Genomic DNA, 26,586 nt, shown 5'->3' on the forward strand with positions numbered 1-26,586 from the left:
TTCTTGAGTGCTGCAGCTAATTTTTGCTAATATATAGATATATATATATATATATATATATATATATATATATATATATGCATATATATAGTGAATTTTACATGCAAGACATACAAAAAAACAAAACACACAAGGTGATGTACCCAGAAACACCCAAGTGAGAAAAAGTGTGAAGATACCATAACCAACATGTGAGATGAGGGGTTCCAGAAAAGGCATATGCAGAGAAAATAAATTGAAAAGTTAGTACAAATAACCCTATTAAGCTAAGTACTGGGGAAAACCCCCCTAAAATATTCCAATAATTGCCATGAAGGAACATTGCAGTACAATAAAAAATATATAAATCTTTAATAACTTGTAGTCTACTAATATGCTAATAATGGTCACTCCTCTCAAATTAGATCAAAAAGGAATAAATGAGTAAAAATAAAAATATGAATGTAAAGTGCATAAGTGGTATTATTGGTAGAGAAGAATTAATAATAAACTAAAATTTATAGTAATATGTAAGTACAATTGGCATAAGGTGCAATGAAAAATAAGATACTGACAATGTGGTTTAAACCCGTAGGTTATACATGTAATTAGTGTATAAATATGTGCAATTGTTGGTGCATGGCGCCACAATGTAGACACCCAGACACATACTATTGAGATAATAGTGGAGTATAATATTGTATAAATAAACATTTAAATGTAAGTGCACAGTGCCAAATATATTAGCCGTCAGTCTAAAAAGTTCTAAGGTTGGAATATTGCCCATAAAGTCCAATAGGTCTGTGGCTCCAAAGTAAATCCACTCCTGTTGGCTCCAAAGTCCAAGCCATGTTGCAGGTCGTAAGAGTTCTAGAAGAAGAAGGTCCTAGATGACAGAAAAATTTAAAACATTTAAAACCATATACAACCATATTAAAACCCACAGTCTGAGCAACAAACATTCACCAATGTCTCCTACAGAAAAGGTACAAAGCTATTGACCTCATTTAGACCACGTGGCACCATGGTATCCAAATGAAAAATCCAGCCTGTTTCATCCTGCACAATGATACGGTGCCAGTGGCCACCCCTTGGACCCACTGGGACATGATCTATCCCTCGGAATTGCAATAATGTGGCATTTCCATTGTGCTTAAGTTTAAAGTGTCGAGGAATTGTCTTCTGTCTGTCTGGTTGTTCCAGGGCCATCCTAACATCAAGTGCATCTTCACATACATGTCGGCAGAATGGACATATAGTTTTAAAGACATATATTAGTCCACAAGGGCACTTGGCAACATATACCACTCCCTTTGTTAAGCAATCAATATGGTGCCGAATAGTGTAAGTACGACTATTAGATGAATCCTGAAAATCTGTGCTTTTGTCCATATTGCTACAAGCCAAACATTTTGTACATGGGTAGCTGCCCCATTTTGTTCCTGTGGATCCAAATATGTAAGGGTTTTCTCTCACCTCATAATGGCTATGAACAAGCTGATCTTTAATTCCTAGCCCGACGATAGGAAAGTGCTGGTTGAACAGACCGCACCCGGCTCAACATATCATCTGTCAATAAAATTGACCATTGTTGTTTCAACATTTCTCTGACATCAGAGTTCTGGGAATTATAATCCAAAATACATTTTACCTGGTTGGAAGAAAATTTTGGTTTCTCCTGGGAGTGGAGGAGAGTTGTCTGATTACTTATTTTAGCACGCCAATATGCTCGATGTATTGCTCGATTACTATATCCCCATTCTTTGAATCTACATTTCAACTCTTGAGCCTGTTGTTCAAACAGAGTATCATTAGAGCATAATCTCCTTGCCCTGAGAAATTGTTCAGTTGGTATATTCCTCACTATGTGGTCAGGGTGTGCCGAACTTGTGTGAAGTATAGTATTCGTAGAGGTGGCTTTACGGTGTAAGTTGGTCTGTATGAACCCTTCTTCATCAACCTGTATCAAAATGTCCAAGAAATCAATGCAAGATCTGTTTGTTTTATATGTTAAACAGATATTCAATTACTTGTCATTAAGATAATTAAATAATTCCTCCAATTCAAGGGATGTCCCTTGCCAAATAATCAGAATATTGTCGATGTATCTGCCCCACCATACGATTTGATTCAGATTGGTCCTCTCCCACAGCCCAAGGAACAGGTTTGCATATGAGGGCACACAAGCCTCCCTCATAGCTGTTCCCTGGTGCTGCAGGTAGAGGACCCTCTTAAAAGTAAAGAATTTTTTTGTCAATGCAAATGTGAGGAGTTCTAAGATAAAAGAGTAGAGGTTTTTTTTCAAGTTGCTGGCCACTAGAAAAAACCTCACAGCCGCAATGCCATCAGTGTGGTGAATGGAAATATAGAAGGCCTCCACATCACAGGCCACTAGCAGAATATTCTCCTCCAACTTAATCCCATTTAATTTTCTTAAAACATTGTTAGGTATGACGGTAGTAGCTCCACCAATGGTATTAGATAAAAATCAACAAACCTGCATATTGGTTCCGTAAGGGAATTGGAGCCTTAGACAATGGGTCGTCCCGGAGGAAATTGAGGATCCTTGTGAATCTTGGGTAGCAAATAAATAGTCAAAACAGTAGGGTGGTCAGTAACAAGACCGTTCATCTGTCTTTGTTTAATAATTCCATTTTCCTTGGCATCATTCAAAATTTGTAAAAGCTGTTGCCTATGGTCATTTCTTGTAGCTTCTTAAGAGCTTTCTGCTGTTTATAGGTTAAATTGTCACCTCTTTTTGACTCAGGGATTAATCTGAGATCTCTAATAACAGTCCTCACAGGGTGTTCTATGATTTTAGAATGTCTGGGTTTAAAAAATATATAATTTTGCTAAACAATCTGTCCCCTTACCTCTATATCAGTGTTTACCAACGAGAATGCCAAGTGTTGCAAAACTTGGCATGCTGGGAGTTGCATTGTGTACATTTACCAGAGCTGAGTGTGTGATCTAGTACATGTAGCAGACATTAGTGTGCAACATGTGTATGGAGCAGAGCTGAATTTGTGATTATGTGTATGCATGACCATGCACACATTCAGCTCTGCTGCATACACACAATCACACACTCATCTCTGCTGCATACACACAGTCACACACTTAGCTCTGCTGCATATACACAATCATACACTCAGCTCTGCTGCATTTACAAAGTCACACGCTCTGATCTGCTGCATACACACAATCACACACTCAGCTCTGCTGCATATACATAATCACACACTCAGCTCTTCTGCATACACATGATCACTCACTCAGCTCTGCTGCATACACATAATCACTCACTCAGCTATGCTGCATACACACAGTCACACACTCAGCTCTGCTGAATTTACACAATCACACACTCATCTCTGCTGCATTTACAAAGTCACACACTCAGATCTGCTGCATATACACAATCACACACTCAGCTCTGCTGCATACACAATCACAAACTCCGCTCTGCTGCATTTACACAATCAAACACTCAGCTCTGCTGCATACACACAATCACACACTCAGCTCTGCTGCATACACATGATCACACACTCAGCTCTTCTGCATACACATGATCACTCACTCAGCTCTACTACATACATGATCACACACTCAGCTCTGCTACATGCACACATACACACACTCAACTCTTCTGCATACACATGATCACTCACTCAGCTCTGCTGCATACACACAGTCACACTCTCAGCTCTACTGTATACATACAATCACACACTCACTTCTGCTGCATAAACACAATCCCACACTCAGCTCTGCTGCATACACACAGTCACACACTCCTCTCTGCTGCATTTACACAATCACACACTCGGCTCTGCTGCATTTACACATTCACACACTCAGCTCTGCTGCATTTACACAATCATACACTCAGCTCTGCTGCATACACACAGTCACACACTCAGCACTGCTGCATACACACAATCACACACTCAGCTCTGCTGCATACACATAATCACTCACTCAGCTATGCTGCATACACAGTCACACACTCAGCTCTGCTGCATTTACACAATCACACTTTCAACTCTGCTGCATACACATGATCACACATATACATAGATCTAACAGCCATACCTCCTTTTTCCTCCCTGCACATACAGTGGCATTCTTAGCTTTACGGTCACCATAGTTACACTCTACACAGGTGCAATCTCTTGCACTCATCAAGAACAGCAGAGTTTGAATTTTACACAACTGGAAAGTTTGAACATTCCACCTCCTCATGTCCTCATAGCTTATCGAATCACCGAGGTTTTACCACGGTGGTCCCGTTCAGATCCGCTGAGCTGCCGGAAAGTATTTCTGGATATTTTGGACCGGTGATCAGATTTGATTGCCATGTCTAATGGGTTAATCACATTGAACTGTGAGGTCAGTTATTAGCCAGTGGTCACGACCTCTCCAAAGTGTCGTGACATTACAGCTATTTCTGGGGTGACCCCAATTTAGAGCAAAGTTTTACACATCCTCCATGCTGGTTTATTTTTGTATCATTATTTTGCTACTGGCACAAACTTTGAGCATCCATACAAAAAATATGTAGTTGATAGATTGAGGTACACTGCATAATTAGCTCTACCGTAGACCATAACTTAGAATTCGGGATGTGATCTTCTATCAAAAACTATGCAAAAGACATGCAAAATACACAATTGCACAATTTTTTTACGCAATATAGTGCCTGAAAACAGTGTATATAATGATAAATCTCGCCAATGTGTGTGTGTAGGTATGTGTGTGTGTGTGTATGTGTGTGTTCCAGCATCACTTCCAAACAGCTAAAGATATTAACATGAAACTTGGTACAGATGTTACTTATATATCAAAAACAAACATAGGATTGGTAATTTAACCCTAACATATCCCCACTTGCGAGGGTCAGGGTTTTTGTTTAAAGTCCAATGCAAATCTATTGATCAAGAAGAACTGTAGTGTCCGCTCACCGCCAAAGGCCGATCACCCACACACTTATGCTCAACGGACCCGGCGGTCCCGCCCCGGCTCCAACAACACAGCAGAAGTACAAAGTTTTCTGGCACCTGGTATGTTTAAGATCGCTTCTTTATTTATGCCATAGCAAGGAAACACATATACAGGATAGATAGAAAAATCTGACGCGTTTCGCTCTCTCTTGAGCTTAAACGTAGACTAAATTAATTAGTCAAACATGCAATTAAAATAGTCACTGACTGATCACATGATAAAATATCTGACATAGGTAGTGTTTACATAAAAAACCCGGCATGGATATCATCTGTTAGTATTGCAGAATGGATTAGGACTCACCAAATTGCGTTTTTTTCCTTTTTGTTATTCGGTGCGTTACCTGTATAGTGTGAATGGGGTGCAAATAATGTATATTTTGCTAATACTTGGTCACATGTTACTTATATGTCAAACAAAAATATATAATAGTCAAATTAACCCCTAAACTCCGCTCTGCAATTCCTGGTGAATGTGTCAGTCCAACTGGCAAGCCACACCCTCCACGCATTCCATACCCCATCTTGCAAAGATATGCCCACCCTTTAAGCCAAACCCCTTATATTTTCAGCTTACAATATCTTTACTACAACACATCCCTACCTGAAGACGGGATATGAGGATTAGATATGGGGATGGGATACGAGGACAGGATATGAGGATGGCATATGAGGTCGGCATATAAGGTCGGGGTATGGGGTTGAGATATGAGGATGGGATATGAGGTCGGGATATGAGGACAAGATATGGGGTCACAGTTGGGTAAACAGGTAGCTAGTAACAGTATGGTAGCAGAGCAGCAGAGATTAATGCAATGAGCACAATCATCTTTTAAAGAAGAAGTGAAATGGCAATGATTATATAGGAAGTCCAGAGGTAAAGCCAGTGAAGAATGCCAGGCTAGAATAGAGGAGACAAGGACTAGGTAATGAGTTCAGAACTGAAGCGGTCCACCAAGCTCAATGAGAAGAGCTACTGTCTTTGGGTTTGAATCCTGAGTTTTCTTTTTCTTTTTATACATACAGTGCATAAATCCCCTCCCTTCCCAAACCCATAACCCACCCTCCCACCTTAAAGAAGCAAAAAGATATTCAACCTATGTTAATGCAACTGCCACTTTCTACTACATCAAGAAATTTAACTCTCTTCTAATTTGAACAAATAACCACTTGTTGAATCCACTTAAAGGGGTTATCCATCATAAGGTGATTTTAATGCTTACCTGTCAGAGAGTAATGTACATGCTTGGGAAGGATCTGTGCTTGTATTGGGACTTCACGGCTGTGTTCTTGGTTTACTACAACACTGCTGATTTCTTTTTGTGAAATGGCTATTTCCTGTTGGAGTTCCCTCCCTCCAACTACAAGTCCCAGGATCTCTTGTTTGTAAGGGAGAGGTCACTTTTCTGACTCCCACACATCAGCCCCCCCACCCATTGAAACAAAGCATTGCTGCGAACAAAATACCAGTGTTTTCTAACAACGGTGCCTCTATCTGTTGCAAAAATAAAATCCTTGCAGAATGATCTCCATTCAACCCAGCAGTTGATCCACCCATTGAAGCAAACAGGCTCCTTTAAACACTTGACTAGTGATGTGATGTCTTGGGCCTCACCTGGGAAAACCTGACATGACATTCATTTTGTATGCTGTTAAAAATAAACATTGGGGCAAAGATCACATAAGAGTACGAGACCACCATCCAACACAGGTAAAGACACTGTATTATAAACTACATAAACTTTACAGCACCTGAGATACAGTCCAATTTAAAAAAAAATCCTGGAATACCCCTTTAACCATAAGCTTCAGATCTCATGTTGAAGTTATATTTTGTGTAATATATAATGTTTTTTTCAGCTTCAAGTAAGATAACTCTATTGTTGTACACAGTATCTTTATCCCCACCATCACTCACTAACATGTAATTTTGCAAGAACTCTATAGCTCCTATGAAATAATAGTATGTGATAAGGAGTAGCTAAAATGACACGTCTTGTCACTTTTGCCACAGTTTAAAGGTACTCCAGTGAAAAAGTTTTTATTATTTTATTTTTAATGAACTGGTGCCAGAAAGTTAAACAGATTTGTAAATGACTTCTTTTTAAAAATATCAATCCTTTCAGTACTTATTAGCAGCTGTATGCTGCAGAGAAAATTATTTTCTTTTTTGAATTTCTTTTTTGTCTTGTCCACAGTGCTTTCTATGCTGACACCTGTGTCCGTGTCAGGAACTGTCCAGAGCAGCATTGGTTTGTATGGAAATTTTGTCTTGCTCTTGACAGTTGATGATACGGGCATCAGGTGTCAGCAGAGAGCACTGTGAAAAGGACAAAAAATAAATTCAAAAGGCAAAGAATTTCCTCTGGAGCATACAGCTGCTAATAAGTACTGGAAGGTTAAATATTTTTTAATAGAAGTAATTTACAAATCCGTTTAACTTTCTGGCACTAGTTGATTTAAAAAGAAATGTTTTCCACTGGAGTACCCCTTTAATTCTCTCGCCGTAACATCTTTGACTATAATAATATTTATGTGCCAGCATATTCCTGACGAGAGTTCCTGACGAGATATTCCCACCAGTTCCTGTCCCCTTTAGGCCTCACAATCTAAATTCCAAGTTAGCCAATGAATGGAAACAAACCATCTGTGAACAAGTATGTAAGTGTGCATTCCAAATAACCATCAGTGAATCTCTACATGTGTCACATGTGTCAAGTCCAAAGGCTGTACTAACATATTGTCACTGTTTTTAGAAGTTGAAGTTGTGTTTTTTTCCTTTAAAGGGGTACTCCGCTGCCCAGCATTTGGGACAAACTGTTCTGAACGCTGGAGCCAGTGCCGGGAGCTCGAGACATCATGTCCCACCCCCTCATGATGTCACACCCCGCCCCCTCAATGCAAGTCTATGGGAGGGGGGGTGACAGCCATCACACCCCCTCCCATAGACTTGCATTGAGCGGGCGGTGCGTGACATCATGGGGGGGAGGTTATGACGTCACAAGCTCCCGATGCCAGCTCCAGCGTTTGGAACAGTTTGTCCCAAACACTGAGCAGCAGAGTACCCCTTTAAGGCAGCTAGTACATTTCATCATCAAAATGGACAGGTCTGTTGTAATATGTATCTAAGACAAAAAGAAGCAGAGCTCCTGATAGGGCAATATGTCTAATATGAGGAGAAATATAGGAGAAGGGAGATCATGTAAGGGGTCTACTCACCTTTTCTGGTTTTGTAACAGACACAACCACTATGCAGGTAGATTATAGGTGCAGCCTTCCGGGTAGAGGCACAGAGAACATGAACTCCGAATAGTTCAGTTGTCCAGTTGAGGGAAATAAAACTGGTTGGTGAATTGCACCACATAGCCGTATTTTCCCTTAACTGGACAACAATGTTCTGTTGTAATGGCATTAGTAAATTGTTCTAGTTTCCCTATTTATTTTGAGTCATAGATGCCTGTGTCACATATACATCCAAATCATGTGTTGTTCTTGTTTAGCAGTATAAACAGATTATTTGCATTTCAACTGGTACAGTTAATCTTTAGATTTTCCTTCTTTAAGGGCAGATCCTCTTTGTAATGATGCAGTTATCTTGCCTGCAAGAACATTCTTTTTTACATTTTGTATAATATTGAACTTTTTTATGTAACAAAACAAAGCAAGCATTTGCACCCCCCAACAGTAGATGAAACAGAAAATATCATGACAATTGCTTCAAGAGACAACATAAGAAAATGAGGTAAGCTGTGACAAAATCTTACAGAAACATAAAACAAAACCTCACCTCACTCCCACTCAACTCCCAACATATTCAACACATAAGGTTTATAAGTTTATATCAGTGCACCAGAACAAAGTGCATTAAGAAAAAAAAAAAAAAACACAATAGTACATAAGAGCATTATTTCAGTGAACAGAATAAGACAAAAGCTCCTTTCCATGAGAAAGTTGAAAAAGTGTCAAAGTCACCCGTAGACTTCCTGAGGATCCAGACAATTCCCTAGTGAGATACCACATTATATTTTTAAACAGGGCCATCACCTGTTCAATTTAGCCTCTTCAGGACGCAGGGCATATGCAGACACCCTGCATCCTGAGTCCTTAAGTTCGTAGGGCGTATGGGTACGCCCGTGGGAAATCCAGTCCCCGCCGCTAGCCGGTCGGGGACCGGAAAGGGATACCTTTTGAAATCATTCAGCAGGCATCCCGCAACATTGCCGAGGGGGGTCCTGAGAGCCACCCAATTCACACCGGCGATTTTCGGCAATTCTGGTTCCCACCGCTCGCCGGGACCGCAAACCTCTGCTCCTGACCCTGTACCCCATGCTAGTATGAGTCCCCCTGGCGCTCATACTAGTCAAGCCCCTCAGCCAAGTTCATTGTTGCCCTGTACAAGAGATCTTGTCTGGACTGAGCCAGCGGACCATAAGCCTGTGATTCCTGAGTTTGTTGGCAACTCAGGAATCAAGATTGACATTGTTAGGTTCACGTAAATGGACTATTTCAGTTTTTTTTTTTCAGTGACAACTTTGTCAATCTGATGGTTGGGCAGACGAAACTGTACCCCCAACAGTTTTTCGCCGCAAACCCAGGCTCACTTTTTACAAGGCCCAATGGCTGGTTCCCAGTTGATGATGCCAAAATGAGGACATTTTGGGGCCCTGTGCGGCATATGGGCCTGGTCAAAAAACCCAGTGTCAGGCAATTTGGAGTGGGGACATCCTTTACCAGACCCTGCTCTACAATATGGCCATATCACGTCCCCGGTTTGAGGCCATTCGGAAATGTTTGCATTATGCTGATAATGCGGCATGTCCTCCCTGAACTGATCCCGCGTATGACCGCCTGTATAAAATCAGGCCGGTCATCAATCACTTTGGGGGCAAATTTTGGGAGGCCTATGTCCCTGAAAGGGAGGTCACTATTGATGAGTCTCTCACCAGCTTTAAGGGGAGACTCAGCTTCCGGAAATATATCCCAACCAAGCGAGCGTGGTATGGTGTGAACATGTATAAACTTTGTGAGAGTACCTCAGGGTACACTTGCAAGTTTATGGTGTATAAGGGACGAGATTCCCGTATTGAACCCCCAGAATGTCCCCCACTCTGGGTGTTAGCGGGAAAATAGTTTTGGGCCTTTTGCACCCATTTCTAGAGAAAGGTTACCTTTATGTGGATAACTTTTATACTAGTATCCCTCTCTTCACATCCCTCGCCGCCAGATCCATGCTCGCTTGTGGGACAGTCCGGAAGAATCAAAGAGGCCTTCCTTCCAATCCCCTCCCCTCTAAATTCCTATCCCCCGGGCTGAGTCCTGTGCCTTTTCCCATGAAAACCCATTCCTGGTTTGGCATAAGGACAAGCGGGATGTCCTTATGCTGTCCACAATTCATGGGAACGGCAGCACCCCTGTCTCTGTGTGAGGTACTGACGGAATGGTCCTCAAGCCTGATTGTATTGTGGACTACAATCAGTATGTGGGGGGGGGGAGTCGATCTTTCTGATGAAGTCCTCAAGCCATATAATGCCATGCGCAAAACACTGGCATGGTACAAAAAAGTTGCAGTCTACTTGGTACAGGTTACCATGTATAACTCTTTTGTACTGTCCCAGCGCACTGGCAACACAGGGACATTCCTGCAGTTTCAAGAAAAAGTTCTAAAGGCCCTCATTTTTGGTGACCGCCGTAGAGCGGGTCAGAGCACCTCTGGAACTGTGGGCCCCAGGATCGTCACTTTCCAGGTGAGGTCCCCCACACTGAAAAGATGGGACGATCCCAGAAAAAATGCAGAGTTTGATTCGGAAAGATACCACCACTCAGTGCGACACTTGCCCTTATCATCCAGGCCTGTACATTAAAAACTGCTTCAGGGAGTATCACACTTCCATTGAGTTCTACATTTTTATCCTTTCACCGGATTTTCATTCCCAATAATTCAACTCCAATGTACCAGTCCAGAGTACAGTGTCTTCCAAATTTAAAACCAAAACACACCAAAAAAAAAACTCTTTGCCAATGCCCCCAATATCCCCCCCCCCAAAAAAAAAAAAAGGGTCATGGGAAGACACAGAGTCAACAACATTGGGTATACCAGTATTTAAAGGGTACCTCTCATCAATAAACTTTTGATATATTTTAGATTAATGAATGTTGAATAACTTTCCAATAGCATGTTAATGAATAATATGCTTCTTTCTATTGTATTTTTCCTGATCAGTCCTGTCAGCAAGCATTTCTGACTCATGCTGGAGTCCTAAACACTCAGAGCTGCAAGCCTGCTTTGTTCACAGCCAAACAGGCTGTGAACAAAGTAGGCTGGCAGCTCTAAGTGTTCTCCTTTGTGAACAAAGCAGATTGTCAGCTCGTAGTGTTTAGGACTCCAGCATGAGTCTGAAATGCTTGCTGCCAGGACTGGTAGGGAGACCCCTAGTGGTAATTTCTTCAAAGTGGAAAATTAAATAGAAAGAAGCATATTTTTTAATAACATGCAATTGTAAAGTTATTCTACATACATTAATCTATAATATATCAAAAGCTTTTTGATGAGAGGTACCCTTTAAATTGCAATTTTCATTCCCCCCATAGTATTCCCCCCCATTCATCCATTCCAGGAAAAAAAAATTGAGGGAACACCTGTCTGTTCTAAATTTCCACTTCACCCCTATAGACCTTCCCTAGGGGGTGTACTGTTTGTATTTTCCTCTGAATGTATGTAACTGCTAGGTCCATAACAAACATCGGCCTTAAATGCGAATAGTTCTCGCTGAGCTCTGTCGTATTTTCAAGCGACAATTTGGAGTCACATGTTAGTTGTTCCCAGAAAGATGAAGCAGAGCATAGGTTGAATGTTGCAATTTTCAAAAACTACCCTTCATCCATTCCTGGAAAATAATTTTAGGAAATACCCGTTTCAAAATGTCCTTTTTACCCTTATACCCATTCCTCAGGGTGGGTACTTTCTGTAATGGTGTCACATGTGGGTGTTTAATTTTGTATTTTCCTCTGAATGTATGTAACCAACAGTTACTGATATGCCATAGGCCACAAATGCAAACAGACCTCTATGACTTTTGAGCCTTGTTGTGTGCCTGCCCAGCATGTTACCCCATATGTGGATGTATTTCCATAGTCAGGGGAAAAAGCCCTCCAAAATATGAAACCCAATTTTAGTGCAAAAAATTATTTTTTTTCAATTTATGGCCCACTTTCCAAAAAAAAAAACAGTGAGGTGTAAGGACTCACTGTACCCCTTGTTACCTTGAGGGGTGTAGTTTAAAAATTGTGGTCACTTGCCGTTTTTTTTTTTAGATTTTATGTCAGAGCCTCAACCATTGCAGTGCGAAACACCACTTTATGCTTCAAATCTCATCGGTGCTATCTCACTCTTAAGCTCGGTTTTGCACCCGCATAGTGCATTACCACCTTATATGGGGTATTTCCTTATTTTGGAGAAATTGGGCTACAAATTTTGTGGAGCTTTTTTTCTCTTACTACTTGTAGAACTAAAAAAATGTTGTTTAATATCAGCATTTCAGTGTTAAAAGTCTATTCTTTCACTTTTACCCACACTTTTCAAAACATGGGAGGTGTAAGTATTCACTATAACCCTTGTTACATTCCTTGAGGGGTGTAGTTTCTAATATGGTGTCACATGTGTGCGGTTACTCCTGTTCTTGCACAATAGGGGCTTTGTAAATGCACATGGCCCCCGACTTCAATTCCAACAAACTTTTCACTCCAAAAGCCCAATGGTGCTCCTTCTATTCTGAGCATTGTAGTGCGCCCGCAGACCACTTTACATCCACATATGGGGTATTTTCTTTCTCAGGCAAAATTGCACTACATATTTTGGGGGCCTTTTCCCTATTACCCCATGTGAAAATGAAACATTTGGGGTAACATTATCAATATAGTCTGAAAAATCAAATTTTTCACTTTTACGGCCCACTGTAAGGTGTAAGTACTCACTGTAACCCTTGTTACGTTCTTGGAAGGGTTTAGTTTCTAAAATTGTGTCACATGTGGGGGGTTTCTGCTGTTCTGGTGCCATGGAAGGTTTGTAAATGCACATGGCCCCGATTTCAATTTCAGCAAAATTTTCTCTCCAAAAGTCCAATGGCTCTCCTTCTGTTCTGAGACCAGTAGTGCACCAGCAGAACACTTAACGCCCACATATGGGGTTTACACCATCATTTTAGTGTTAAAAATTCCATTTTCACGTCCAACTTCAATGCAAAATCGTCAAACACCTGTGAGGCTCACTATACCCCTTGTTGCATTCAATGAGGGGTGTAGTATCCAAAATATTATGCCATGCTTTTTTTCTTTTTCTTTTGTTGTTCTGGCACCATGGGGGATTCCTAAATGCAACAAGCCCCCCCCCCCCCCCAATTTCAACAATTTCAGCAAAATCCTCTTTCAAAAAGCCAAATTTTTCTCCTTGTATTCTGAGCATTGTAGTGCACCAGCAGAGAACTTAACGTCCACATATGGTGTGTTTTCTTAATCGAGAGAAATTGGGCTTTAAATTTTGTGGCCCATTTTCTCCTTTTTCCCCTTTTTTGAGGTAACACCATCATTTTCGTGTTAAAAATCTGATTTTCCATTTTCATGTCCAACATCAATGCAAAGTGGTGAAATACCTGTGAGGTGTTAAGGCTCATTATACCTCTTGTTACGTTCCTTGAGGGGTGTCGTTTCCAAAATAGTATGCCATGATAGTATGCCATGTGTTTTTTTTTTTTTTTTTGCGGTTCTGGCACCATGGGGGCTTCCTAAATGCAACATGACAGCAAAATTTGTTTTAAAAAATCCCACAGTTGCTCTTTCCCTCTTGAGCCATGTTGTGAGTCTGCAGAGCACTTTGTGTCAACATATGAGGTATTTCCATACTTAAAAGAAAATGGGCTACAAATTTTGGGGAGCTTTTTCTCCTTATACCACTTTTAAAAATGAAAAAATGGGGCTAAAAGAACATGTTAGTGTAAAAAAATGCTGATTTTGATTTTTCTCCTTCACTTTATTGCTATTCTTGTGAAATACCTAAAGGGTTAACAACATTTCTGAATGTCATTTTGAATACTTTGAGGGGTGTAGTTTCTATAATGGGGTCACTTATGGGGTATTTCTCACAGAAAGGCCCCTCAAATCCACTTCAAACTTAACTGGTCCCTGAAAAATTCAGATTTGGAAATTTTTTTCAACATTTTTAAAATTGCTGCTATACTTTTAAGCCCTCTAATGTCTTCAAAAAGTAAAAACATGTCAACTTTATTATGTCAACATAAAGTAGACATATTGTATTTGTGAATCAATATATAATTTATTTCAAATATCCATTTTCCTTACAAGCAGAGAATTTCAAAGTTAGAAAAATGTAAAATTTTCGAAATTTTCATGAAATATTGGGATTTTTCACCAAGAAAGGATGCAAGTAACGACAAAAATGTACCACTATGTTAAAGTAGAATATGTCACAAAAAACTATCTCGGAATCAGAATGAAAGGTAAAAGCCTCCCAGAGTTATTAATGCTTAAAATAAAATGGTCAGATGTGCAAAAAAGGGATGCGTCCTTAAAGGAGATATCCAGTGGTGAAAAATGTATCCCCTATCCTAAGGATAGGGGATAAGTTTCAGATTGTGGGGGGTCTGACTGCTGGGGCCCCCGCAATCTCCTGTACAGGGCCCCAACAGCCCGTGGGAAGGGGACGTGTTGACCCCCCGCACGAAACGGTGGCTGACACGCCCCCTCAATACAACTCTGTGGCAGAGCGGTAGCGCTGCCTTTGGCAATCTCCAGCTCTGCCATGGAGTTGTATTGAGGTGGTCAACACACACTATCTGGCCAGCAAGCTGGGGCCTCGTACAGGAGATCACGGGGGGCCCCAGTGGTCAGACCCCCCGCAATCTGAAACTTATCCCCTATCCTTAGGATAGGGGATACGTTTTTCACCACTGGACTACCCCTTTAAGGTGAAAATGAGCTGCTTCCTTAAGGGGTTGAAAAGGTTTTATAAAGGGTAAAAGCAAAGTACATTATTTAGACCATTCTGTAAATTGAAATAGGCACTGCCATTTCAACGAACTTGGCATAGATCAATAGTACAGACAAATATAAGAAATGTTGTAATATATCTTGTTACACAAAAACACATATTTCTCTTGTCATCAAGCCCTTCCCCTTCCTTTATGATAGATTATCTCTAAATAGCATATTTTTGATAAATTATTTATAAATAACGTAATTTTGTTCACTTTTTATACCATAAAAAATGAAAAAAAAAAAAAGCAATCAAATTGTCCGATCAAGACAAAAATGGTACTGATTAAAATTTCAGATCACGGCAAAAAATATTAGCCCTCATATAGCCCCGTACGCCTAAAAATAAAAGAGTTATAGGGGTCAGAAGAGGACAATTCCAATGAAGATGGTGAAAATTTTGAATTTTTTAAACTATGAAGCTCCCTGCATATAAGGAAAATGGACATCTCAAATAAATTATATATTGATTCACATATACAATATGTCTACTTTATGTTTGCATCATAAACGTGACATGTTTTTACTTTTGGAAGACATCAGAGGGCTTCAAAGTTCAGCAGCAATTTTCCAATTGTTCACCAAATTTTCAAAATCAAATTTTTTCAGGGACCAGTTCAGATTTGAAGTAGATTTGAAGGGCCTTCATATTAGAAATACCCCATAAATTACCCCATTATAAAAACTGAACCCCTCAAAGTATTTCAAATGACATTCAAAAAGTTTGTTAACCCTTTAGGTGTTTCACAGGAATAGCAGCAAATTGAAAGAGAAAATACAAAATCTTCATTTTTTTACACTCGCATGTTCTTGTAGACCCAGTTTTTGAATTTTTACAAGGGGTAAAAGGAGAGAAACCTTCCTAATATTTTTAACCCAATTTCTCTCGAGTAAGGAAATACCTCATATGTGTATGTCAAGTGCTCTCTGTGTGCACTCGAGGGCACAGAAGGGAAGGAGTGACAATGGAATTTTGGTGAGTGAGTTTTTCTGAAATGGTTTTTGAGTGGCAAGTCACATTAAAGAAGCCCCTATGGTGCAAGAACAAAAAAAAAAAAAAGCACATGGCATACTATTTTGGAAACTTCACACCTCAAGGAATGTAACAAGGGGTACAGTGACCCTTAACACCCCACATGTGTTTGACGATTTTTCGTTAAAGTTGGATGTGTAAATGATATTTTTTTCACTAAAAATGCTAGTTTTCCCCCAAATTTTGCATTTTTACAAGGATAATAGGAGAACATGCCCCCCAAAATTTGTATCCTCATCTCTTCTGAGCATGAACGTCAAGTGGACTGCAGGCGCACTACAATGCTCAGAAGAGAAGGAGTCACATTTGGCTTTTGGAAAGCAAATTTTGCTGAAATGTTTTTTTGGGGGGCATGTCACATTTAGGAAGCCCCTATGGTGCCAGAACAGCAAAAAAAACAACAAAAAAACATGGCATACTAATTTGGAAACTACAACCCTCAGTGAACATAACAAGGGGTACAGTGAGCCTTAACACCCCACAGGAGTGTAACAAATTTCCGCTAAAGTTGGACATAAAAATGAAAAATTTTATTTGTTTTCACTAAAATGCTGGTGTTTTATAAGGGAAATAAGTGAAAAAGCCTCCCAAAATTTGTAACCCCATTTCTTCTGAGTATGAAAATACCCCATATGTGGATGTAATGTGCTCTGCAGGCGAACTACAATGCTCAGAAGAGAAGGAGCACCATTGAACTATTGGAGAGAGAATTTGATTGGCATAGAAGTCGGGTGCCATGTGTGTTTACAAAGCCAGAACAGTGGATCCCCCACATGTGACCCCATTTTTGAAACAACACCCCACACAGAATTTTATAAGGGGTGCAGTGAATATTCACACCCCACTGGCTTTTGACAGATCTTTGGAACAGTTGGCTGTTTTCACGGACCACTGTTCATAAAATCTGTCAGACATATTTTGGGTGTAAATGCTCACTGTACCCCTTATTAAATGATGTGAGGGGTGTAGTTTCCAAACTGGGGTCAAATGTGGGGGGGTCCACTGTTCTGGCACTATGGGGGCTTTGTAAACACACATGGCCTTCAATTTCGGACACATTCTCTCTCCAAAATCCCAGTCGTGTTCCTTTGCTTCTGAGCATTGTAGTGCACCCGCAGATCACTATACATCCCCATATGGGGTATGGTCTTGCTCAGAAGAAATGGGGTTACAAATTTTGTGTTTTTCTTTTTCTATTCTCCCTTGTGAAAATGAAAAATTTAAGGTGACACCAGCATTTTAGTGTATTTTTATTTTTTTTTTCATTTTCACATCCAACTTTAAGGAAAATTGGTCAAACACCTGTTGGGTGTTAAGGCTCACTATACCACTTGTTACATTCAGTGAGGGGTGTAATTTCCAAAATAGGGTCACATGTGGGTATTCCGTTTATGTCAGAACCACTGTAAAATCAGCCACCCTTGTGCAAATCACCAATTTAGACCTCAAATGTACATGGCATTCTCACTCCTGAGCCTTGTTATGCGCCTGCAGATCACTTTGCACCCACATATGGGGTATTTCCGTATTTGCGTTAGACATTTTGGGGGTCTGTTTTTCCTTTTTCTGCTTGTGAAAATTAAAAGAATGGGGCAACACCAGCATGTTAGTGTAAAAAAATGTTATGTTTTTTACACTAACATGCTGGTGTAGACCTCAACTTTACCTTTTCACAAGGGGTAAAAGGAGAAAAAGGCCCCAAAATTTGTAAGGAAGGGAATTTCTCCCGAGTACGGAAATACCCCATATGTGGCACTAAACTGTTGCCTTGAAATACGAAAAGGCTCCAAAGTGAGAGAGCGCCATGCACATTTGAGGCCTATTTTGGGGATTTGCATCCGCCACCAAAATACCCTATGGCAGTGTTTCACAAACAGGGTGTCTCCAGCTGTTGCAAAACTTCCAGCATGCCTGGACAGTTAATGGCTGTCTGGCAATACTGGGAGCTGTTGTTTTTCAACAGATGGAAGCACCGTTTTGGAAACAGTGCCATACAAGACATTTTTTATTTATTTATTGGGGGGGACTGTTTAGGGGTATATGTAGTGTTTTAATTTTTATTTTGTGTAGTGTAGTATAGTGTTTTTAAGGTATATTCACACAGGCGGGGGTTTACAGTGAATTTCTCGCTGGGAGTTTAAGCTGTGGTGGAAAATTAGCCGCATGTCAAACTTGCTGCAGAAAACTCGCTGTAAACTCGCCCGTGTGAATCTACCCTCTAGATTCACATAGGAGGGAGGGGGGGGGGAAACATCCAGCTGTTGCAAAACTACAACTCTCAGCATGAACTGACAGACCATACATGCTGGGAGTTGTAGTTATGCAACAGGCAATGTAACAAGTTTGTTACATAACTCAGTGTTTCGCAATCAGTGTGCCTCCAGCTGTTGCAAAACTAGAACTCCCAGCATGTACAGTCTCTCAGTGCATGCTGGGAGTTGTTTTTTTAAACAGCTGGAGGTATACTTGTTGCGAAATACTGAGTTAGGACAAAAAAATCAACCAATGTGTCTCCAGCTGTTGCAAAACAGCAACACTCAGCATGCATTGAAGGGCATGCTGAGAGTTGTAGTTTTTCAACAGCTGGAGGCACACTGCTGCAACTTCCAGCATGCCCTTTGGTAGTCTGTGCATGCTTGGAGTTGTAGCTACGCAACAGCTGGATGCACACTTCTTTTATTGAAAAAATGTGCCTCCAGCTGTTGCATAACTACAACCCCCAGCATGCACAGACTACCAAAGGGCATGATGGGAGTTGTAGTTGGAACTCCAGCTGTTGCAAAACTATAACTCCCAGCATGCCCTTTGGTTGTGCATGCTGAGAATTGTTGCTAAGCAACAGCAGGAAATGAACAGGCCTCACCTCCTGCTGTATCCTGCCGCCGGGACGCTGCAGCTGCTGCCACCGCTCCTTCTACCGGGACCGCAGCGGCTCCTGAGGGGACCCCCGCCGACCAGGGAGAGGTAAGAGACTCCCGCTGGCCCTGATCTCTGCCCCGATCACCGCCCCGATCGTCTGTCGTTCCGACCGATCAATCACGTGATGGTGAGGTGGCACACCTCCTGCTGGGTAAGGGTGAACCCCCCCAAGGGGTTAGCAAAGGGTGCCTTCTTATAGATGTCAGCAGTCACCCCAGTACGGTCCCCGTCCGGCACGCGGTGGGGACCGAAATTCCCATGGGTGTACAAGTACCCCCTGGGTCTTTAACCCCTTAAGGACCAGGCCATTTTTCACTGTAGGACCAGAGCGTTTTTTGCACATCTGACCACTTTCACTTTAAGCATTAATAACTCTGGGATGCTTTTACCTTTCATTCTGCTTCCGAGATTGTTTTTTTTGTGACATATTCTACTTTATGTAAGTGGTAAAATTTTGTCGATATTTGCATAATTTCTTGGTGAAAAATCTCAAAATTTGATGAAAAAATTGAAAATTTTGCATTTTTCTAACTTTGAAGCTCTCTGCTTGTAAGGAAAATAGATATTCCAAATAAATTATATTTTGATTCACAAACACAATGGGGGACATTTACTAATTTAGTCTATTCTGGGTATGCTTCTAGACCAGCGTATGTAGTAGTCTCCTGTCTATTGTGCTCCTAATTTATCAAAGTTCTCACAGCCCTTGATAAATTCTGTGCTCAGACTTCAGGGTCTACAGCTTAAACTGCATTTAGACCTGCTCCAACATGGTCTGACATTTCAGCGCATTTTGGGCAGATGCGACTTGTCGCACAAAAGTCGCACTTGATAAATTCAGCACCAATGCATTTTCTAAAATAGACTTGCATGCATCATGTTCTAAAAATCCTCTACAGCAAAAGTCGCAGAAAAGTCGCACATATTTAGACTGCGACTTTCTGTGCAACAAATTTAGACAGGGAAAACCAGTCTAAATCCTTTGATAAATTTCCCCCATTATGTCTACATTATGTTTGCATCATAAAGTTGACATGTTTTTACTTTAGGAAGACATCAGAGGGCTTATGAATAAAATATGAGATCACTTTATGATCTGCAAAGGTCCAACCTCTAATAAATGTTGAGAACGAAGGAGATGCTGGTCTATACCTTGACCACATATATTTACCACAAGACGTACATAATCAGTAACACCCCCACACAGTGTCCATATGGGGGAGTTACATAACAGTACTAAACTGGTGCTCTTCATGGTGTAATCACACTGTATGTCTTATATGTTCTGTTGGCCTCTCCTTGCAATTACTTGTCTCTGTCGAGTTTGCTTCTAGTCCTTAAAGCACCACATTGTACTAGTCCCCCCCTTAGTGCTTCTAATGGCACCCATAGTAGTAGTGCCTCATATTTGCAAACCCCCCTCCCCAAATAATGGTGTTCATTAACATTTCTGCTGCCATTGTAATGGATTCATATGTACTAATATATATGTCCTAATTTAAAATGTCTATTTTTCCCTACACTGCTTACTAAGATATTTGCTGAACTAAACTACTCCCTCTTCCCCACCTGTATGCTCCTTACCCCTCCCATTGTATATCTAAGATGGCGGTTAACTGTGGAATGTAGCAGAGATAGCAGAAAATGTATCTAATGAAGAATTGCGTAGACAAAGTTTTAACCAAGTGCTTTTAACACCCAATTCACACAACCCCTTTTGCAGACGTCACTGTCATCTATATAAACCTTGTACAGTCTTTTTCTGTTTTAGTGTCGCTTCTCGGCCTTTTGGCTAAGATCAAGGGTAGTATCTGATCTTATCAGTTTCATGCTGGTGGAGAACGCCTGCCGGTATGGGGCTGGTGGGGACGGGTGTACCGGGGCTTTCCGGGGCTGGTTCTGAGAAATCAGCTCGACAGCTGCCCCGATGTGACCTGCTCCCTCCGGGTCTCGCCATGAGGCTTAGAGGGTCTAGAGCCGAGGTACTTTTGTGCTTCGGGGAGTGGTGACCCCGAGGTGCCGAAACTCACTGGGTATACTTGCTCACTGAGTGGAAGCACGGGCACCCTAATCTCTTCACCTTGTGGCACTCACCTCTTGATTCCCAGCCTTCTGGCTAAGATCAGAGAAATGTTTACAGATCCGGCCGGATGTCCGGGCAGTATATCTGCACGCATTCACTTATTTATTTCTTTTTTGTATCACTGTGTCACTTTTTGCGTGTTGTGTGTCCACAGGATTTGTCGGTAGCCCTTCTGGGTGTCCCTCCTGGCGGTCTAGGGGAGGTGTGTGTGGCCATTAGGTTCCGCACCTCCCTGCAAACACCCCAGGTACTTCTGCTCTGGCAGGGTACCTACCATTATAGGCTCTGCGGGCAGATACCTTGGCTAACGCCAAGGGGGATGCCGGGAGCATTTGTGGTCCCTTAGTAGCCTTGGCGAAAAGGGACATCGAACCTGGAACCTCACAGGTACCTTTTGGTCCGGAGGCGAAGGGTAAGGTTTGTTGGGGGGCCTCTCTCCTATCGGAGAAAGGCTTGCGATAGACCGCATCCTCTGTGCACGTTTTTTTAGTGTAACACGTTTGCACTTTTTCTCGCACTTTGGGTGATTCAAAAGCATGTTCCTCGGCTCTTAGATAAAAAAAAAATATTAACCCTATTGAACTGTGCCACTGATTCCTTAATGAGCTGTGCCACTATACCCTAATGAATTATGTCACCGCTCCCCTAATGAACTGTGTCACTGATTTGCTAATGGATTGTGCCTCTATGTCCCTAATGAACTGTGCCACTACTACCCTAATGAACCATGTCACTGCTTCCCTAATCAATTTGGCCACTTACTGTACCCATAATGAACTGTGCAATTGTGTCCTTATTGAATTGTGCCACTATATCCCTAATTGACTGTGCTGCTGTGTCCTTTACCCCTTAAGGACTCAGCCCATTTTCACCTTAAAGACACAGCCAATTTTATTTTAGCGTTTTATTTTTTTCCTCCTCGCCTTCTAAAATTCATAACTCTTTTATATTTCCATTAATAGACCCATATGAGGGCTTGTTTTTGTGTGACCAGTTTTACTTTGTAATGACATCCCTCATTTTACCCTAAAATGTATGGTAACCCCCCGAAAAAAATGTTGAGTAAGGAAATTTTAACAAAATTCATAATTTTGCTAATTTGGAGGGTTTGTTTTCGCGCTGTAAACTTTACTGTAAAAAGTACATGTTTTCTTTAATCTCTGTGTCAATACAATTAAAATGATACCCATGGTTACATACATTTCTATTATTGTACTGCTTTTAAAAAATCTCAGTATGTTTAAAATTGCCCTATTTTGACCACCTCTAACTTTCTTATTTTTCCATATTCAGGCATGTTTGAGGGCTCATTTTTTGCGCCATGATCTGAAGTTTGTTTTGGTACCATGATTTCATATATGTAACTTTTAAATTGCTTTTTATAAAAAAATATTGCAGTTTGATGTGACAAAAAAGCAGAAATGTTTTACTTTTTTTTTAACGTTTACAACGGGGATCATTAACATTATATTTTCATAGTTCGGACATTTACACACGCAACAAAACCAAATATGTTTATTATTTATTGTTTTATATGCTTTTTGTATTAATATGGGGAATAGGGGTGATTTAAAACTTTATTGGGGAGGGGCTTTAAAAAAAAAATTTCACTTTTTAAAAAACTTTTTTTTACATTTATTTTACACTTTTCTAGTTCCCATAGGGGACTGTTTATAGCAATCATTAGATTGCTAATACTGTTCAGTGCTATGCATAGGGCATAGCACTGATCAGTATTATGGGCAATCTTCTGCTCTGGTTTGCTGGAAGGCAGATCAGTGCAGAAGACCCCGGGAGAAGGACAGAGGCAGATGAGGGGACCTCTGTCTGCCATCTTGGCTGATCTGATTCCCCCGGCAGTGCCGCCTGCGATAAGATCAGCCATTATAAGTGCCGCACTGCCGAAGATGCCGTGATCTGTATTGATCACGGCACCTCAGGGGTTAAAAGACATCAGTGCGATCACTGATGTCCATCATTACCGATGGGTCCACAGCTGCTGACAGCCGCCGGGACACACCAGGAATGAAGTGAGCGCAACTCCTGCGCTTGTGTCATAGCCGCACCGTAAATGTATGGCGTAAGTGATGCTATGTAGTGCTGTACATTTATGGCACATGTCCTTAAGGGGTTAATGAATCGTGCCACTGCTACCAAAACGAACCATGCCACTGCTTTTAATGAACTGTGTCAATGCTACCCTAACAAACCATGCCACTGCTCCTTAATGAATTGTACCACTGCTACCCAAACAGTGTTACTGCTCCCATAATGAAGTCTCCCAATGCCCTCTAATGAACTATGCCACTGCCCTCTGATTAACTATGCAACTGTCCCCCTAATGAACTGTGCCACTGTACCTCTAATAAACTGTGCCACTGTACCTCTAATGAACTGTGCCACTGTGCCTCTAAGAACCTTTTCAACTGTGCCTCTGAAGAACTGTGCCACTACTTCCATAATTAACTATGCCAATGCACCCTAACGGATCTGTGGATCAATAGTTTGAATTTAGTTTTTTTTTTTTTTCCCTCTTACCTCTACCCTTTCTCTATATCCCTATCATTCGGGCAGCCAAAAACAGCCAAAGAAGGGGAGTTACACAATTTATATAACTCCTTATTACGTAACTCCGAATTTAATGGAAGATGAGCAAGCAGTATAGTCCTGAAAGCCATTAGGGTATTGTGTTCTGGTCGATGGAAGCAGGTAAAGAGTGGATAGTGCAATTCCACTCTGGAACTCGTTCAGCAGTGTTTCCCCAATTTCCGACATCAATCTCCAGAAGCCTTGGTCAGAGAATTAAATGGCACATTGCAGAAGTGCCATAGGCTCCTGACCTAAGCAAAGATCGGTGGCAAAATGTAAAAGTATTCTGGTCAATATTCTGGTACTCAATGAGGTAAATGGGTGATGGATTAAAAGACTCAGTCAGTCTAAATCAAAAGTACAAAAAAAAGGATACATATTGCTGTTACAAGTTTCTTCTGACCACTTTGAAGTTCTGTTTGTTTCTTTAAAGGGGTACTCCGGTGGAAAACTTTTTTTATTTTCTTTAAATCAACTAAGTTAAACAGATTTGTAAATTACTTCTATTATAAAAATCTTAATCCTTCCAGTACTTATTAGCTTCTGAATACTACAGAAGGAATTCTTTTCTTTTTGGAACACAGTGCTCTCTGCTGACATCATGATGACAGTGCTCTCTGCTGACATCTCTGTCCATTTTAGGAACTGTCCAGATCAGCATATGTTTTCTATGGGGATTTCCTCCTACTCTGGACAGTTCTTAAAATGGACAGAGATGTCAGCCGAGAGCACTGTGGTCATGATGTCTGCAGAGAGATCTGTGTTCCAAAAAGAAAAGAACGTCCTCTGTAGTATTCAGCAGCTAATAAGTACTGGAAGGATTAAGATTTTTTAATAGAAGTAATTTACAAATCTGTTTAACTTTCTGGCACTAGTTGATAAAAAAAAAAGTTTTCCACCGAAGTACCCCTTTAAAAAATGTCCACCTAACATGTTCAGTGCTGGTGAGAAGAAGCCACTTCTAGTGTGCTAATTTTTATTGATCGGCAGTACAAAAGCAGTATATTATAAAATAGAAACGGTGGGACTGAGCATGTGACATCACCAGCACTGAATATATTAGTTGGACGTTCTGAGAGGAAATCAAACAACAACTTGCAGCAATATATAGACAGAGGAATATATTTGTCATCCTGTTTTTATTATTGTTTTGCATATTCTAATAGGAAATGTAATCTTGGAATGTGGTACATCTCTGTTAAAGGGGTATTCCCGTGGAAAACTTTTTTTTTTATATTCCTCTGTCTATATATTGCTGCAAGTTGTTGTTTCATTTAATCTCAGAACGTCCAACTAATATATTCAGTGCTGGTGATGTCACATGCTCAGTCCCACCGTTTCTATTTTATAATATACTGCTTTTGTAATGCCGATCGATAAAAATTAGCACACTAGAAGTGGCTTATTCTCACCAGCACTTTATTTTTTTAAAATAAGTAATTTACAACTCTGTTTAACTTTCTGGCCCCAGTTCATAAAAAAAAAAAAAAAAAAAAAAAAAGTTTTCCACGGGAATACCCCTTTAAGTTTCTTTTTTCTTAAATCAGTGATACAGGGTAAAAGTAAATGTTCTCAGTTTCTCTAATCTCTATAATATATACAGTCTGATTTTTGTACTGCTGGTCTTTAAAATGGTTTAAAGGGTCATCCCCTGTGCACAGTTTGGGGACAATAAGCACATTAAAGTGATTAGTGGGCTTTCAAAAGCTGGTACCGCCAGCCGACCTTAGAATGCATGCATAAATTGTATTACCACACTGAAATGCTGCCATATGCCATAATTTTCTTTGGCTTTGCAGAGAGAGGTGGGTTGAGTCTCATCACTGCAGTTATCCAAATAAGATCAACATAATCACCTGGCTGGACTCATAAATAGTTGTTGTCAGTTAACATTATGCAGTTTTAACCCCTTAAGGACCAAGCCCATTTTGACCTTAAGGACCAGACTAATTATATTTTTGCATTTTCGTTTTTTCCTCCTTGCCTTCTAAAAATCGTAATTTCATATTTTCATCCACAGACTAGTATGAGGGTTTGTTTTTTGTGCGACCAGTTGTTCTGCATAATGACATCACTAATTTTACCATAAAATGTATGGCACAACAAAAAAAAATACTATTTGTGTGGGGAAATTAAAAAGAAAACCACAATTTTGCAAATTTTGGAAGGTTTCATTTTAACGCCGTACAATTAACCGTAAAAATGACATGTGTTCTTTATTCTGTGGGTCACTATGATTAAAATGATACCCATGATTATATACTTTTCTATCATTGTTGCGCTTAAAAAAATTGCAAACTTTTTAATCAAATTAGTATGTTTAAAATCCTTCTATTTTGATGACCTATAACTTTTTCATTTTTTCGTATAATCAACGGTATGAGGGCAATTTTTTTGCGCCATGATCTGTACTTTTTATTGATACCACATTTGTGTATAAAAAACTTTTCTCTTTTTTTTATATTTTTTTCTTTTTAATGTGCAATTTTGCGCTTTTTTTTTACGTTCACGCCGTTCACCGTATGGGATCAATAACATTATATTTTAATATTTTGGACATTTACGCACGTTGCAATACCAAATATGTGCATTAATTTATTTTTCTTTTACACTTTGAGGGGCTAAAATGGGAAAAAAGGAAATTTTACATTTTTATTGGGTGGGGAGGGGATTTTCCAATTTTTTTAAAACTTTTTTTTACTTTCATTTTTACACTTTAAAAGTCCCCATAGGGGACTATCTATAACAATCCTTTGATTGCTAATACTGTTCAGTGCTATACATAGGGCATAGCACTGATCAGTGTTATTGGTGATCTTCTGCTCAGACCAGAGCAGAAGACCCCGGGAGATGGCCGGAGCGAGGCGAGGGGACCTCCGGCCACCATGCTGGATGATCGGATCCCCGTGGCAGCGCTGCAGCGATCCGATCAT

General features: G+C 40.5%; 1 pseudogene; it reads left to right on the plus strand.

Annotated features, from left to right (window-relative positions):
• The first annotated feature begins 20,753 nt into the window (after positions 1–20,753).
• On the plus strand, positions 20,754–20,920 carry LOC130344475 (U2 spliceosomal RNA; annotated as a pseudogene).
• Positions 20,921–26,586: the final 5,666 nt, after the last annotated feature.

This window comes from Hyla sarda, chromosome 1 (assembly GCF_029499605.1).
Source record: "Hyla sarda isolate aHylSar1 chromosome 1, aHylSar1.hap1, whole genome shotgun sequence".
NCBI lineage: Eukaryota > Metazoa > Chordata > Amphibia > Anura > Hylidae > Hyla > Hyla sarda.